Below are 18,046 nucleotides of genomic sequence, written 5' to 3'. Positions count from 1 at the left end.
GTTCTCAAAAAGAACATTGCTGCTCATCTGCAGTTTGCTAAAATCACGTGGACAAGCCAGAAGGCTATTGGAAAAATGTTTTGTGGACGGATGAGACCAAAATAGAACTTTTTGGTTTAAATGAGAAACGTTATGCTTGGAGAAAGGAAAACATTGCATTCCAACCTAATAACCTTTGGCTCTTTTTGAGACATGCACGTTTCCATGACAGGCATTGCCAGGCCTAGATTTAATAATGATAAGAGGGGTCCAGTGATAAAAATCCAAAACACTGGTCTAATAATATAGATTCTATATATCGAAATCATAATTTATTTTTTTCTCAACATTTTACAACTTATATAAAATATAGACCAACCTCAATTAATCCCATCTACATGATCAGACATTCAGCGCATGTACATAATAGTTAGGCCTGCGTAGGTAGCAATATATTATACATTGCTTGGCTGCCATCAGCACACGACTTTCTATCAGATGCTGAAAGTGCATATCATGGGTAAATTCAGGAGCAAGATCAATGTAATTCTCCTATTTTATATTAAACTTTGGTCAAATATCTGTAACATTCTGCATTCTCTGCAATTTTTTTACCTTGTGCAATACCAGAAAAAATCAGTTGAAATCAAGCCATTTGAGGCGAATTGGTCCGCCTCTGAAAAAACTTGGCATTTGGATTTTCCAGGAAACATTGATTTTCGTGACGTCATCTGCAGGACGCCTCCCTCTGAATCCTACATCAGTGCTGGTTTGTTTATGAGAAAATGACCTGGTGATATTCTTTTTGGGGGAGTAAAGTCAGTTTAAAAATGCCGTTAAATGCGTAGGCCTATAGGCCAAGTTTAATGACCTTGAGGTTATCAGAGGTCATATGTCGTTTTACAAATAAAAAATGAATTCAGCACCCAAACATTTAACAAACAAGGCCATTTGCTAACTTCATTAATCATTTTAGTACATTTCATTCCTTAGAAAGCTGAGAAACTGGGTTCAGCTGAGACGTTTACAGGCCCAAAGTTCAATGACCTGTAGAGGTCAACAGAGGTCAGATAGAGCTCGGCATATTGCAGATTTGAATTCGGCACACCCAAATTGACAAAATAAGACTGTTTGCCGACTTTGTCTCAAAAATGCCTTTGGATGTCACAATTCTGGATTTTGGTACCAGTCTATCAATGTTATAGCATAATTATTAAAATGGTTATTGTAGAAGGGTGTAGCAACACCAATCTTGATGGGATTAGTACTCATCGTTTTCCAAAAGACCAGACACTGAGAGAGAAATGGGAGCACTTGGTCTACACAGGCTGTGCACTGAAACTGTGCAAGCTTATGCTGGCGCTTCCGCAGGTGACGTCACGAATCTGGCTCCAGACTCCCTTGGGATTTTTCCAGACTAGTTTTGTTATTTTATTTTTTTTCTGCTGTAGAAAGATGGCCTTGTGCAAAATTACCCTTCTGGATGAGTGTGTAAAGGGACATACTTTCATATAAAAAAAATGAAATTGGTCCAGAATATGCCCTTGAAGATCTCGTACCCAAGCACATCCAAAATAACTGTACCACTCAAGAGATTTGTAAGCCTTGGGATCATCAAGTGTGTAGTTACTCTGAGTAATTACAAAATAGTTGATGATGGCAGGATATGAAATGGATGGCAGGCGTGCGTAGTCACTGCAGAAGGCAGCTTTATCCACTTGGTCTGGGTCGATTCCTCCAGTTAGAGCAAGTTTTGATTTCTGTCCTTGTCTCGAAATGTCAAGTGTCTATGTATGCCTTAGCTGGATTTATGGTCATTGTTATGCATCTCTGAAAGTTGTGGAATGTTATTTGACAATGTAGCTACAGATAATAATGAAAATCCTCTTGTTATCAAAAGGCACACATTTTCTAGCTGGTGCACGGAATCAAACTGGTGACCTTTTGGCCTCTAATTTGCTTCTCCAAGCTATAATTTAAACTCCAGTATCATTAAAGTGCCATTCCACCATTGGATGTATTCTTTGGCATAAAATACAATATATTTTATGACAACATGACTAGACAGAGAAATCTTTTAGCTTCAAAATGATATATCAAACATAATTTTTTGACAACAAGTATATTAATTTTGCGACCAAAGTCACCTACCCTTTTAATTTCCACGCGGTAGTGAAACGTGATGTCATCGGCAGGTTCCCCTTCTTGTGTACCACGTGTCGGTCTATTTTTAGACCGGGAAACCCCCAAAGTGAGAGAGTCATTTCTCCTCGTATATGGGGGCCAAAAAAATTGCGAAAAATTTTGAGTTAATCTTTCAGTTAGCTAGATTTATTGGTATTATTTTTATCGCGTTCTATCCGCCATTGCTGATAATATGTGCCACGTCACACGTCACGTGGTACACAAGAAGGGGAACCTGCCGATGACATCACGCGCGGAAATTAAAAGGGTAGGTGACTTTGGTCGCAAAATTAATATACTTGTCGTTGTCAAAAAATTATGTTTGATATATCATTTTGAAGCTAAAAGATTTCTCTATCTAGTGATACCATTTATATATGTTGTCAAAATATATTGTATTTTATGCCAAAGAATACATCCAATGATGGAATGGCACTTTAAGAGAAGAAAACACAGATTTATTAAATGAAAGAGAACCTGTCAGGCCATTAAGAGAAGAAAACACAGATTTATTAACTGAAAGGGAACCTGTCAGGCCATTGGTTTTTTGCTTACCCGGGTGCTTGGTGTGGCGCGGCTCTGCTGGGTGTGGGGGAGCCCCTTGATGCTACCCCAAACAAGCACCCAGGAACTGAAGTGAAACGAGGTTTATTTATAGTACCGAGTTCGGAAAGAATTCACCTTTAGGGAAGATTTAAAAAACCCTTTTTAAACAGGTTTATAGGCTAAAACATGTATCCTAATGATATTTTCTGCAAAAACTAATTTGAAATTTGGACTTTTTTTGTTGTTTTTATTTCCTCCTCCGGTGTATTGTGGGAAAATTCCAAAGCTCTCTTCCGTCCTCCACTTATCTCTCTTAGTTCAGTGCTTTGTTCTTCATGTGGTTTTCCTCAAGTTGAAGAGCAGGAAATTAAGATTTCCTTAATGAAAATTATAACCCCCAGAGACTGAAACAGCATGTAACTGAGGCTGTAATTAATAATGCCAGTGTGGACTCGGGCGGTGTGTCATGTGTGAAAGAGTCAACTCTCTCAAATAACTCTTTTGGTGAAGTGGCACATCGGAGCGTTTTGGAGTCTTCTGTTTTCTTTTCAGGCACGTGTGCAATGCTGTGACTCGGGCAGTGTAATTGAGTGGAAATGCTTTATTGTAAAGTGTTTTTACAAGTATCTGAGCTGTTTGTGAACGGTGAGTTTGAGAGTCACAAAGCTCTGTAAGGAAATACGAACCAGTCCGTATCTTAGCCAGCTAGCGTTAGCTTAGCAATGTGCTGATGCTACTAACTAGCTGGTTTGTCTCTTATTAAAGCTGTGATTATTAAAGTTATTTTAATTTAAAGCAGTTTCTTTGTGGATTTTGTTTGGCTTTAAGATGGCAGAAAATACCCTGTTAACACGTCTTCAGGTGTTTCAAACTGGGTGCTGCCATTTCATCAGTTTCTGTAGCCTGGCAAGCCAGACTAAATGTGAATATTTAGTCTGGCCTCGCTCGTAGACATTTCCGAAGGGTGGGGGTGGAACAACCCGCTGTCTTTCAAACTGTCTCTGTGCGTATAGGCCAATGCTCTGAGCAATCAGCGCAACAGTGACTGTGATGTAGTCAGAGCGACAGAAAGCAGTGGGGGAGACCTTGAAATAAATAATTTTTCAAAATGCGTATTAATTAATAAACAGGTTCTAGATATTAAGAAGTTTGGAGATAATGACCACAAGTTTGGAGTCTGTACCACATACTTAACATACACTTATTTTTTTTCAAGGGTTTGCTTAAACTGTTTTTGAGAGTTTTTATTTTTATTTAGTGGTGTTTGGTGAAATAATTTCCCTTAAATTTAAAATAACGGGAAAATAAGAAACAATCAAAAAGTAATGTTTCAAAGCTGTTTATTACACTGTGTGCACAATTATTAGGCAAGTTGTATTCCTGATGATTAATTTTATCGTTGAACAAATACAGTGCTCTCAGTCAATCCAAATTGTTAATAAACCTAAAACCAGAATGATTAACAAAGGAAAGGGGAGTTTAGGCCTTCTCAGGGGAATATATAAGTGTGCAGAATTATTAGGCAACATTTAGTGTGCAGAATTATTATGCAACTAAATGAAAAGCTTAAAGTTTCCCATCTCACTTGTTTATTTTAATTTTCAGTGTAACAAATAAACAACTCAGAATTAACAAATAAACACTTCTAGCATTTCAAAAATATTCAGTGACCAATATAGCCACCCTTCTTTTCAATAACTACCATGAGCCTTCCATCCAGTCTGTTAGTTTTTTGATTTGTTGACGATCAACTTTTTGTGCAGGAGCAACCACAGCCTCCCAAATGCTATTCAGAGTGGTTTATTGTCTTCCCTCGCTGTAAATCTCATGCTTAAGAAGGGGCCACAAGTACTCAATAGGGTTTAAGTCAGGTGAGGAAGGGGGCCATGTCATTACTTTGTCATCTTTAAGGCCTTTGTGGGCTCGCCAAGCAGTGGAGTACTTGGGTGCATGTGATGGTGCATTGTTCTGCATAACAATCATGGCCTTCTTGAATGATGCAGACTTCTTCCCATACCACTGCTTGAAGAATGTATCTTTTAGAAACTGGCAGTAGGTTTGGGAGTTGATGTTAAGTCCATCTTCAACCTGACATGGTCAAACTAGCTCATCCTTAATAATAGCAGCCCATGCCATTACCCCTCCACCACCTTGCTGGTGTCTGAGTCAAAGTGCCCTGTGTCCATTAGTTATCCAGCTATGGGCCCATCCATCTGGTCTATCCAGAGTCACTCTCATTTCATCCGTCCATAAAACCTTTGGAAAATCTGTCTTCAGATATTTCTTGGCCCAATCTTGACATTTCAACTTGTGAGTCTTGTTTAGTGGTGGTCGTGTTTCAGCCTTCCTTACCTTGGCCATGTCTCTGAGCACCGAACACCTTGTCCTTCTGGACACTCCAGGTCGGTTGCTGTTCTAGAATATTGTGGCACTGAAGGATAATGGGTTCCTGGTAGCTTCATGTTTAATCCTTCTCAAGTCTTTTGCGGTTAATTTGTGTCTTTTCTTCTCCACACATTTTTTGCGACCCTGTTGACTATTTGCAACAAAACGTTTGATTGTTCTGTGCTCACATTTCTATAGCTTAGCTATTTCAAGAGTGCTGCATCCCTCTGATAGGCATTTTACAATTTTTGTCTTTTCAGTGTCTGTTAAATCTCTTTTTTGGCCCATTTTGCCTGAGATAAAGAAGCTGCCTAATAATTATGCACACCTTAATATAGGGTATTAATTACTTTAGGTCACACCCTCCCTCATTACACAAATAAATACCACCTGAGAATGCTTAAATCCAATTAGCATTCAAGTGTATCTAGCTTGCGGTTGGAAAACATGCATAGAAATAATGGTAGGGTCAGAGTACTCACTTGCCTAATAATTGTGCACACAGTGTAATTCTTCGTACTGCACAAACTAGCCCCATCCTTTTGGCTACGAGCGGAGCCAGCTGGTAGATCAGACTTTTGCCATAGCCGGTCGGCAAAACAGCGAAAACGTCCTTCTTGAAAAGGAATTAGCGGAGAGCCTCTTCCTGCTCATGTTTCAACGAAAACTCCAAGTCTAATTCTTCTAAAACTGATTCCAAAGCGGAGTCAAACGTGCGCTGTTCACTAGCCGTTGTTAGGACTAGGACTGTTTTGGCCTCTAGAGGCCGCTGTTATTTCCTTTTCATGTCGTGTTCATTTTGGCCTCTAGAGGCCGCCACTGTTCCTGTGTTTTGAGTTTGTGTTAATTGCCTAATTATCTTCACCTGTGTCCTTAATTAGTTTGTCTATTTATACCCCTGAGTTCAGTCCTCTTGTCACGGAGTCTTTGTGCTGTTATGTTTATCTCCAGTTTCCTTTGTACTGTGTTTTTTGATCTTCTTAGCTTTTGTATTTTTGCACTTTGCTTTTCTTTTGGATTATACTCTTTGGTTTTTTTTTGTCTTTTGTTTTGCCCTGTATATAGTGTATATAGTTTAAATAAACCTTTTGATTCTTTTTCTACTTCCGCCTCACGCCTCTGCATTTGAGTCATCCCCCTGGTGGCCTAGTGGGGGTTTGCTGGATTATCACACCAACGAACCAGGTTCGAATCCCAGCAAAACCCTAACAGAAAGACTCCGTCATGACCGACTCAGCAGAGGCTGCTTCAACTGTCTACCCGGCCAACCTTCAGGGAATTATGGCAGCTTTGACACGCTTCGGAGCGACCATGGACGCTCATGGACGTACGCTCACCAGCCAACGTGGGGCCCTCGCTCGCCACGAGGAACTGCTTCAGCAAATTGGGAAAACCCTGGCACAGCTGACATCTCTGCCTGCATCTCCTGCTCCTGATCCAGTTCCTGCTCCTGATCCAGCTCCCACTCCTGCTCCAGTGCCTCCTGCAATGCTGCCTTCTTCACCTCGCGAACCCAGCCTTCCTGCACCACAGAGGTATGACGGCAAGCACAGTGAGTGCCGAGAGTTCCTTACCCAGTGTCAACTCACCTTTGAGCTTCAGCCTACCACCTACACTACGGATCGCCGCAAGATTGCCTTTGTGATCACCTTATTAGCTGGTAAGGCGCGAGCCTGGGCTACTGCTATCTGGCAAAGACAGGGACCTGAGTGCTTTGATTTCCAGCTGTTTTCTGAAGAGATGCTTCGGGTCTTCGATCAGGCAGACATCAGTACCGACGCAGCCCGAAAGCTCATGTCCATCCGGCAAGGAGGAAGCGTCGCAGATTACGCCATCTCGTTCCGAACACTCGCAGCAGTAAGTGGATGGAACGAGACTGCCCTGGTGTCAGCCTTCCACCATGGTCTGTCTGACCCCATCAAGGACGGTCTGGCCTCTATTGGATGCCCAAGTGACCTCGAAACCCTCATCTCACATGCTATTCGTCTGGACAACAGGATGAGAGAACGCCACCAAGCCTTGAGCCCCCCCAGCCTCCCTACCTCTACCTGGAGACCGTCTACCTCCTTCAGTGACTGTCCAGAACCCATGCAAGTGGGTCGTACTCGCCTCTCCGCATCTGAGAGGGAGCGCAGAAGGAGGGACAAGTGCTGCATCTACTGTGGCAAGCCTGGTCACTTCCGAGCATCATGTCCCGAACTCTTGGGAAAAGGACCGCCCCGTCCAGCCGAGGGAGGGTTGTGACGGGGCCTACCCTCTCTCCCGGACTCCCTGGCCAAGGAATCTACATCCCGGTCTCCATCTCCTGGGGTGAGTCTGTCCACTCTTGTCAAGCTTTGATAGACTCAGGGGCGGCTGGGAACTTTATGGATATTCACTTCGCCCAAAGCATCAATATACCTACTGCACCTCTTGAAGTCCCTCTGTCTGTGTCTGCCCTCGATGGCCAAGCGTTAGGTGATGGAAGAGTCACTCAAGTTACTTCTCCAGTCTTCCTCCAGTCTCAAGGTCACAAGGAAGAAATATCCCTGCACCTGATTCCTTCACCTGAGTTCCCAGTTATTCTAGGCCTTCCTTGGCTTACTCGCCACAACCCTCGCATAGACTGGGTAACAAGCCAGGTTGTGGAATGGGGCCCTGCATGCCATGCCTCTTGTCTGCTCTCTAGCTCTCCTGTGTCTCCTGCCGAGCCCCCTGATCTCACCGAGTTATCTCAAGTTCCCACAGAGTACTGGGATCTCAAGGAGGTATTCAGCAAGAGCAGGGCCGCCGTTCTTCCTCCGCACCGGGCCTACGACTGTGCCATCGACTTGCTCCCTGGGACTACCCCTCCTCGTGGCAGACTGTTTTCACTCTCTCAGCCAGAACGCAAGGCCATGGAGGAATACCTCAAAGATGCCCTGGTCTCTGGGTTTATTCGACCCTCCACTTCACCTGCTGGAGCCGGCTTCTTCTTTGTCGGCAAGAAGGATGGGGGGCTCCGACCATGTATTGATTACAGGGGCCTGAATAAGATCACTGTGCGCAACCGATATCCCCTTCCGCTGATGTCCACAGCTTTCGACCTGCTCCAAGGCGCCACCGTCTTCACCAAGTTGGACCTACGGAACGCATACCACCTCATCCGTATCCGACAGGGAGACGAGTGGAAGACTGCCTTTAACACCCCGTCTGGGCACTACGAATACCAGGTGATGCCCTTCGGACTCACCAACGCACCAGCTGTTTTTCAGGCCCTAATCAACGACGTCTTAAGGGACATGATTAACCTATACGTTTTTGTCTACCTCGACGACATCCTTATCTTTTCCAAGACCGTGCAGGAGCACCGCCACCATGTCCGCCAGGTTCTCCAGAGGCTGCTACAGAACAATCTGTTCGCCAAGGCCCAGAAATGCGAATTTCATGTTCCCGAGGTCTCCTTTCTGGGATTTATTGTACGGACAGGCCAACTCCAAATGGACCCTGCCAAGACCCTGGCCGTCCGGGATTGGCCTACTCCCAAGTCCGTTAAGGAGGTTCAGCGGTTCTTAGGATTCGCTAACTTCTACCGCAAGTTCATCAGGAACTTCAGTTCTGTGGCAGCACCCATGTCTGACCTCACCAAAGGGACAGGTGGATCTTATGGCTGGTCTCCTCAGGCAGAAAAGGCGTTCAAAGACCTCAAGGACCGCTTCTGCACGGCACCCATTCTGGTTCTCCCGGACACCTCCCAACCATTCATCGTGGAGGTGGACGCCTCGGACAGTGGTGTCGGCGCGGTGCTCTCTCAACGTTCGGAAGGAAAGCTGCACCCCTGCGCTTACTTCTCCCACCGCCTGAGTCCTGCTGAGTCCCGGTACGATGTGGGGGATCGAGAACTGCTAGCGGTCAAACTGGCCCTTGAGGAGTGGAGGCACTGGCTGGAGGGAGCACAACATCCATTCCTGGTTTGGACTGACCACAAGAACCTGGAGTACCTCCAGCAAGCCAAGAGACTGAACCCTCGACAGGCTAGGTGGGCCCTGTTTTTCAGTCGGTTTGACTTCACCCTCTCATACCGCCCCGGCTCCAAGAACACCAAACCTGACGCACTGTCCAGACTGTTCTCTGCCACTAACAGGGAGAATGAAGTCGGGCCTATTATCCCTGTGTCCCGGATTGTGGCCCCTGTCCGCTGGGGTATTGAGGAGGCTGTCCGACGAGCCCAACGCCAGGACCCCGGTCCTGGGACGGGGCCACCAGGCCTCTTGTACGTCCCACATCAAGCCCGGGCCAAGGTTCTCCAGTGGGGTCACTCTTCCCCTCTCACCGCCCACCCGGGAGCTCGGAGGACCCTGGACTTCCTGAAAAGACGCTTCTGGTGGCCTAACATGGAGAAGGAAGTAAGGTCATTTGTCCTGTCCTGTGAGGTTTGCACCAGAACCAAGAACCCACGACAGCGTCCCCAGGGTCTCCTGCATCCTCTGACCATTCCCCGGCGTCCCTGGTCCCACGTGGCAGTCGACTTTATCACGGGTCTCCCTGAGTCACAAGGTAACACGGTCATTTTGGTCTTAGTTGACAGATTCTCCAAGGCCTGCCGCTTCATACCACTGTGCAAACTCCCCTCTGCTCTTGAAACTGCGAAACTTTTGTTTAATCATGTCTTCCGAGTCTTTGGTCTTCCACAGGACATCGTCTCAGACCGAGGGCCCCAGTTCTCCTCCCGAGTGTGGCACGGGTTCTGCAAGGTCATCGGAGCCACTGCCAGCCTCTCCTCTGGGTTTCACCCACAGTCCAATGGTCAGACGGAGAGGCTCAACCAGGACCTGGAAACCACCCTGCGAGGCCTGGCTATGGATAACCCGACATCGTGGAGCACCTGGCTGCCATGGGCGGAGTACGCCCACAACACCCTGCAGTCATCGGCCACCAAGCTGTCGACATTCCAGTGCCAATTCGGGTTCCAGCCACCTCTGTTCCCGGACCAGGAGGAGGACGCGGGGGTGCCCTCGGTCAACCAATATGTGAGACGGTGTCGCAAGACCTGGAGCAAGGTCAGGAAGACCCTCATACAGACCTCCAGAACCAACCAGACTCAGGCCAACCGCCATAGAAGACCTGCACACGCTTTCCGCCCTGGGCAGCGTGTTTGGCTGTCCACTAAGGACCTTCCACTGCGGGTGGAGAACCGCAAGCTTGCTCCTCGCTACATTGGCCCCTTCAAGGTGGTGCGCAGGGTGAACCCTGTCTCCTACCGGCTCCAGTTGCCCCGGACTCTGAGGATCAACCCCACTTTCCATGTTTCCCTGTTACGGCCCGTACTGACGTCTACGTATGCCCCTGCCCCTAGGAACCCCCCACCCCCCCGCATCTTCCAGGGGCAGACTGTGTTCACTGTGAATCGCCTGCTTGACTCCCGCCGGGTCCGCGGCGGGTTGCAATATCTGGTGGACTGGGAGGGCTATGGTCCTGAGGAGCGCTGCTGGGTTCCTGCTCGGGATGTCCTTGATAAAGAACTATGTCGGGACTTCCATTCGGCCCATCCGGATCGCCCTGGGAACGTCAGGAGACGCTCCTAGAGGGGGGGGTCCTGTTAGGACTAGGACTGTTTTGGCCTCTAGAGGCCGCTGTTATTTCCTTTTCATGTCGTGTTCATTTTGGCCTCTAGAGGCCGCCACTGTTCCTGTGTTTTGAGTTTGTGTTAATTGCCTAATTATCTTCACCTGTGTCCTTAATTAGTTTGTCTATTTATACCCCTGAGTTCAGTCCTCTTGTCACGGAGTCTTTGTGCTGTTATGTTTATCTCCAGTTTCCTTTGTACTGTGTTTTTTGATCTTCTTAGCTTTTGTATTTTTGCACTTTGCTTTTCTTTTGGATTATACTCTTTGGTTTTTTTTTGTCTTTTGTTTTGCCCTGTATATAGTGTATATAGTTTAAATAAACCTTTTGATTCTTTTTCTACTTCCGCCTCACGCCTCTGCATTTGAGTCATCCCCCTGGTGGCCTAGTGGGGGTTTGCTGGATTATCACACCAACGAACCAGGTTCGAATCCCAGCAAAACCCTAACAGCCGTAGCCATCTTTCCTGTTGTGCTTTCTCCAGCATCGCGCAGCTTTGTCGTCACTCCCGCAAAAGCCCGCCCAAAGAATCCAAACAAAAACCTTGCGTTGTGATTGGCGGGCACAATTTGATGCCCGGGGTGTTTTGTTTATATAGTGCGAGGCTAGACCCATTCGCAGGCAAAAAATATTTTTGGCCGCTAGGCGGGTGGGTCTAGTTTACTAGGCTACAGTTTCTGAGGAGAAACTCTACAAACAGTGATTACTGAGAAAACAATACCCCACTTATCCTACCTTGTCCAAATTGAGGGTCAGAAATAATATTGATTGAATTGGGCTTCAGCAATACTGTTTATTTACTGTGACATTAACAAATGCACTTTTGTGTGGACCTGGTGCTTTAGTGAGAAACTAGTTTGTGTACAGTATCATACTAAACATAATTCGTTTAATGAGGTGTATTTACCCAAGTGGCCACTAGATGGCAGCATTACAGCACAAACGGCACCCTGTTGGCCTTCGGTGCTCTGCAGTCCAATGATTTCTCTGGAAACTGGTTAAGATCCTTCTGATGGCGACATTTTTAGTGCAGTTTTATTTATTTTTAATTAAGTAATGGTGGTGTGAATTATAGACACTTTCCCAGTGATGGTGGACTGTGGAGCTGCCACAGTAAGGTGACCAGATTTCTGAGAAAAAAAAAAAAACGGGGACATTTTCATTTCAGTGGGGAAAATATCATTAAAACATCTAATTTTTGTTGTTTGTAATGAAAAGGGGGGACATGTCTGGTTTTCATGTATTTTGATCATTCATTGCATAAAAAGTTTGATTTTCCTTACTGAGTGCACTGTAGGCCGATTCTGCAACTGCTTTCAGTTCACATTAATTAAAGATGATGTGAAAATCTCTGGTTTGGGTCCATAGTTTAGAGTTATAGACTCTTAAATTGTAGGCGAGCTGAAATAGACGTTTTAGACCCATGAAAGTAAATCTATTAAATTAATTAACATATATGCCACTAGTAATGGACAGTCAGTGCGTTTACATGCACATAGAGAAAATCGAATTTCTGCCGTAGCTCGTCTGAAATCGAAGCTCTAAATGGCATGTAAACACCTTAGCTAGGCTGAAATTGAATCGAACTTGATTTCTCGCAATCAAGCTACACGACCTAGATTATGCGATTTTTGCCGAGCTACTTAGTGCATGTATACCCTATCGAGCCACGCAGTCCAGCTACTTACTTCAGCACTGCCCCTTCCGGAAGTGACAAGTGACGAGACCACAAGCGGGAAACACAACAGCCTCGGTCGGAAAAAAACAACAGCCTCGGTCGGCATGACACTTCACCTTAGCCGCCACTTTATTAGGAACACTTGTGTCTGGGCATGTACGCATCCAGGGGCGCCGCGGGGGGGGGGAGTGAGGACGATTCTAAGGGTCTGGCACTGACAGGGGGGCCTGTGAGGGATATTAATATTTTTTTAATAGTATTGCCTTGTGTAAGTTTTTGAAATAAAATATTTCATTTCATCTGTTAAAATATGCAAATTATACATGGTTATGATTTGCTATAACATTTTTCTTGAATTATTTATGATATTGTCATTCCACCCCTCCACCCTTTTTACTAATGGTACAGTCTGATTCTGGGAGCTGGACACGTGAAATGTGTAGCTCCGTGTGTGCACAGCGCCGCTATTAGCGCAGCTTAGAGCAGCTGGCAGTTTTTCTATGTGCGCAACAGAGGTGTACATTCTAGAAGTTGCTAAGCAGGAGCAGGTGTGATAAATTATGAAGTCCGGATATCACACTGTGTGTGAAAAAAAAAATCACCTTTTTTTCATAGGTATCTTTATTGTATAATTAAGTCTAGATGTTTTGCCATTGTTCATGTGTGGATTTGTTGATATTGTTAAGTATTTAACTTTAATATTTTGCACATTAGCTGTGGTCATAGATATCATTGCTATTGTTCATGTGTGGATTTATTGATACTGTTGCTAAGTATTTAACTTAAATATTTGAGCATTTGCTGTGTTTTCTAATGTGTGATGCCTAAAAGAAACCAAAAACACTTAGTGGATTTCTTGCAGTGCACTCTGTAATTGTATCAAAAAACTAGTGTAGTTATTCGTCAAGGCATACATTTGATCACATACAATACTGTAAGTCAATAAATGGAGGAAACAAAGGAATACATTTTGTAATCCTGATTATTGATGATGTTTGCTGGAGGGCTCTGGAGTATCCATAATGTGCATACAGAATGTTATAAGTCCATACTGATACAGTGATTCATGCAATTTCTCTCAACACAAACATTTGGATTGAATGAACTCCATAGACTACTGAGTGGCCTAATAATAGTTGCTCATAAAAGAAAAAAAAAAAATAATATATATATATATATATATATATATATATATATATATATATATATATCTTCCATAGATATCATTTTTAAGGCAACAGTCTATTCAGTCTAATTAGTCGGTAAGTTATTAGCATGTTAGCAGGCTAACAGTTAATATGTTCACCATTACAGATCAACTTCAACTTAGTGGCCATTTTATTAGGAACACTTCTGTTCATACATAAACTACAAAACACTCTTCTTGTGAACACGGAACTGATAACTGTTTATACGCTTGAATAGCTCTTCTTCATGACGACAACCGGAAGTGTACCAACACGATGGGGCGTGTAGCGCCACCTGTGGCTCGGGTGCACAATGCACCTCACACAATAGCTCGATTTCCTTGCGTGCATGTAGGATTGGATTTCTGTGGCACCCCTGCTGGGACCCTTAGCTCGATTACCGACAGTAGCTCGATTTGGATGTGCATGTAAACGTACTGAATGTGTTTAAAAAATACAAAACGCACAATTTAAACAGTTTACTTCAAGCCAAGCAATTTCAAGGTATGGTGGTATTATTATCTCATCTCATCTCATTTTCTTCCGCTTATCCGGGGCCGGGTCGCGGAGGCAGCAGTCTGAGCATGGAAGCCCAAACTTCCCTCTCCCCAGACCAGTGGTTGCGTTAGACTTTTTCATTGTCCGTCATTTTGATGGACAGGGCCGTAAAAATTCCGTCATTGTCCATTATTATCTGTCATTTTATTTTAACTTTTAAATGACAGTGTATATAGGCTATAAATGGTATATATTTAATAACTTGTGTTTTCATGGACTCATTTTCATTTAAAAATTAATTCACAGAACAAGCTTGTATTATTTAATCATTTATTTATGTATTTATGATGCAAAAAGATGAACAGAGATTCTGACGTTCGGTCACTTGTGAACCCATTTTCCCTCCGCTAAAAACATTGCGGCTGTTGTGCCTTAACGGGCATATGAACAATGTTATTTTACAACGTAGCAAGACAATTGCAGTTAAAATATGAACAGTCCATTACAACGATTTAAGTGACAATCTAATTTGACCTGTTTGCGTGAGCTCAAACCTTCCTTCTGGCCCGCATGGATTTAAATTGGGAGCTCGCTTGTGCATAATCAAAGTCGTCAATGGAGACTACTGCCGAGGCAATTGTCATTAAATTTTGCGTCTTTGCCTCGGACAGACGACTTCTCATTGACGTTTTAATTTTATTCTGAAGGCTGAACCCGCGCTCTGCTGCGACACTGGAGACTGGAATAACCAGTGCCACTTCAGCCAAAGTTCTGAAGTCGGGAAACATTTCTCCCAGGGAAGTGATCAGAAGCTGGCAAGAGCCTCTGAAAGTTGGATTTCCCGACCCTGCTAGTACTCTCTTCATAGGGAGGAAATCCTGCAGCATGCGGTCTTTCTGCACCAGTGGTGCAGCTGCACCCCGCGTCTCGGCTCGGCAGAGCCTGGAACCTGACATGGAAGGTCTTAAATAAAACGAAGTTATGTTTAAATGTTAGTTTGTCTACCCGTGCTCTCATTAAAATGATAGTTTAGCAGATATTTGAGCAGTGATGTTCCTAAGCTTGCTGGGGAAGAATACAATAAATCAACATTTGTTTCATTTTAAAAACAAGAAAACAACTAGCCTAAATGAGCGCTATTGTACAGGCAGGGAAACGACACAAACAACCCAATGCATCTCTTTTTTTAATAGCAAAAATGGCGTGTCTTCTGCAGAGAAGGGAAACATTAATACATCTCACTGTGCTAGTGGTTAGAAAAGTCAGAGCGCGGTCAGGAGTGCAATGGGGGGGGGAACAGCCTTGCGCAGTGGCTACAATGTATACATGAGTAGCCTATGCACTGAACATCAAGACTGCCGCAACGTCGGCTCAGATTGAAAGTGACGGCAGTGAAGATTATGATGTATGTAAGAAAACTCTGCCACAACTTGGCAATAATTTCAATTGTGTGTTTCATTATGTTTTATTATTGTTATTATTAGGCTATTATTGTTATTGGTAATGGTAACGGTAAACATCCGTCAAAATGACCGACGGCCTTCAGATTTTTCCGTCATACGGTAGCTAAAAAAAATCCGTCAATGACGGACAATTGTCGGTTAACGCGACCTATGCCCCAGACACCTTGGCCAGCTCCTCGGGAAGAACACAGAGGCGTTCCCAGGCCAGCCGAGAGACATAGTCCCTCCAGTGTGTCCTGGGTCTTCCCCGGGGCCTCCTCTCGGGGGGACATGCCTGGAACACCTCCTCAAGGAAGCATCCGAAAGAGATGCCTGAGCCACCTCAGCTGATTCCTCTCGATGTGGAGGAGCAGCGGCTCTACTCCAAGCTCCTCCTGAGTGACTGTGCTTCTCACCCTATCTCTAAGGGAGTGCCCAACCACCCTGCGAAGGAAACGCATTTCGGCCACTTGTATCCGCAATCTTGTTCTTTCTGTCATTACCCAAAGCTCATGACCATAGGTGAAAGTCGGAACGTAGATTGACCGGTAAATTGAGAGCTTCGCCTTTTGGCTCAGCTCCTTCTTCACCATGACGGACCGGTAAAGCGACCGCATCACTGCGGAGGCTGCACTGATCCGCCTGTTGATCTCATGCTCCATCCTTCCCTCACTCGTGAACAAGATCCCGAGATACTTAAACTCCTCCACTTGAAGCAGGGCTTCTCCACCAACCTGAAGAGGGCAAGCCACCCTTTTCCAGTCGAGAACCATGGCCTCGGACTTGGAGGTGCTGATTCTCATCCCAGTCGCTTCACACTTGACTGCAAACCGCCCCAGTGCATGCTGAAGGTCCTGGTTTGAAGAAGCCAACAGGACAACATCATCCACAAAAAGCAGAGATGAAATCCTGTGGTTCCCAAACAGGATTCCCTCTGGCCCCTGGCTGCACCTAGAAATTCTGTCCATAAAAATTATGAACAGAACCAGTGACAAAGGGCAGCCCTGCCGGAGTCCAACATGCACTGGGAACAGGTCTGACTTACTGCTGGCAATGTGAACCATACTCCTGCTCCATTCGTACAGGGACCGGACAGCCCTTAGCAAAGAGCCCCGAACCCCATACTCCCGAAGCACCCCCCACAGAATACCACAAGGGACACGGTCGAATGCCTTCCCCAGATCCACAAAGCACATGTGGACTGGTTGGGTGAACTCCCATGAACCCTCAAGCACCCTATGAAGGGTACAGAGCTGGTCCAGTGTTCCACGACCAGGACGAAAACCACATTGTTCCTCCTGGATCCGAGGTTCAACTATTGGCCGAATTCTCCTCTCCAGTACCCTGGAGTAAACCTTCCCAGGGAGGCTGAGAAGTGTGATTCCCCTATAATTGGAGCACACTTTCCGGTCCCCTTTCTTAAAAAGAGGGACCACCACCCCGGTCTGCCACTCCAGAGGCACTGTCCCCAACCACCATGCGATGTTGCAGAGGCATGTCAGCCAAGACAGCCCCACAACATCCAGAGACTTGAGATACTTAGGGTGGATTTCATCCACCCCCGGTGCCTTGCCACCGAGGAGCTTGCAAACCACCTCAGTGACTTCGGCTTGGGTAATGGACGAGTCCACCTCTGAGTCATCAGCCTCTGCTTCCACAATGGAAGATGTGATGGTGGGATGGAGATGATCCTCGAAGTATTCCACCGCCCGACAATATCCTCAGTCAAGGTCAACAGCTCCCCACCCGCACTGTAAACAGTGTTGGCAGAGTACTGCTTCCCCCTCCTGAGGCGCCGGATGGCTTGGCAGAATTTCCTGTAGGCCAGCCAATAGTCCTCCTCCATGGCCTCACCAAACTCCTCCCAGTTCCGAGTTTTTGCCTCCATAACTGCCCGAGCTGCGGCGTGCCTGGCCTGCCGATACCCGTCAGCTGCCTCAGGAGTCCTGGAGGCCAACATGGCCCGATAGGACTCCTTCTTCACCTTGACGGCATCCCTTACTTCTGGTGTCCATCACCGGGTTCGGGGATTGCCACCACGACAGGCACCGGAGACCTTGCGGCCACAGCTCTGAACAGCTGCATCAACAATGGAGGCAGAAAGCATGGTCCACTCAGACTCAATGTCCCCTGCCTCCCTCGGAAGCTGGGAGAAGCTCTCCCGGAGGTGGGAGTTAAAGACCTCCCCTACAGAGTGCTTGGCCAGACATTCTCAGCAGACCCTCACCATACATTTGGGCTTGCCAGGTCTGTCCGGCTTCCTCCTCTGCCAGTGGATCCAACACACCACCAGGTGGTGATCAGTTGACAGCTCAGCCCCTCTCTTCACCCAAGTGTCCGAGACATAGGGCCGGAGATCAGATGAAACGACAACAAAGTCGATCATCGACCTCCGACCTAAGGTGTCCTGGTGCCACGTGCACTTATGGACACCGCTATGCTCAAACATGGTGTTTGTTATGGACAAACCATGACTAGCACAGAAGTCCAATAACAAAGCACCACTCGGGTTCAGATTGGGGAGGTCGTTCCTCCCAATCACGCCCCTCCAGGTGTCACTGTTG

General features: G+C 45.8%; 1 protein-coding gene across 1 annotated transcript in view; it reads right to left on the bottom strand.

Annotated features, from left to right (window-relative positions):
• LOC132901310 (zinc finger protein 850-like) overlaps positions 1-18,046 on the bottom strand; it is an 808,362-nt gene that overhangs the window by 575,699 nt on the left and 214,617 nt on the right. The gene's annotated exons all lie outside the window — the stretch shown is intronic.

The sequence above is a fragment of the Neoarius graeffei genome, chromosome 17 (assembly GCF_027579695.1).
Source record: "Neoarius graeffei isolate fNeoGra1 chromosome 17, fNeoGra1.pri, whole genome shotgun sequence".
Lineage (NCBI taxonomy): Eukaryota > Metazoa > Chordata > Actinopteri > Siluriformes > Ariidae > Neoarius > Neoarius graeffei.
The sequence above is the reverse complement of the archived record's forward strand: the minus strand, read 5'-3'. Positions and strand labels throughout refer to the sequence as shown.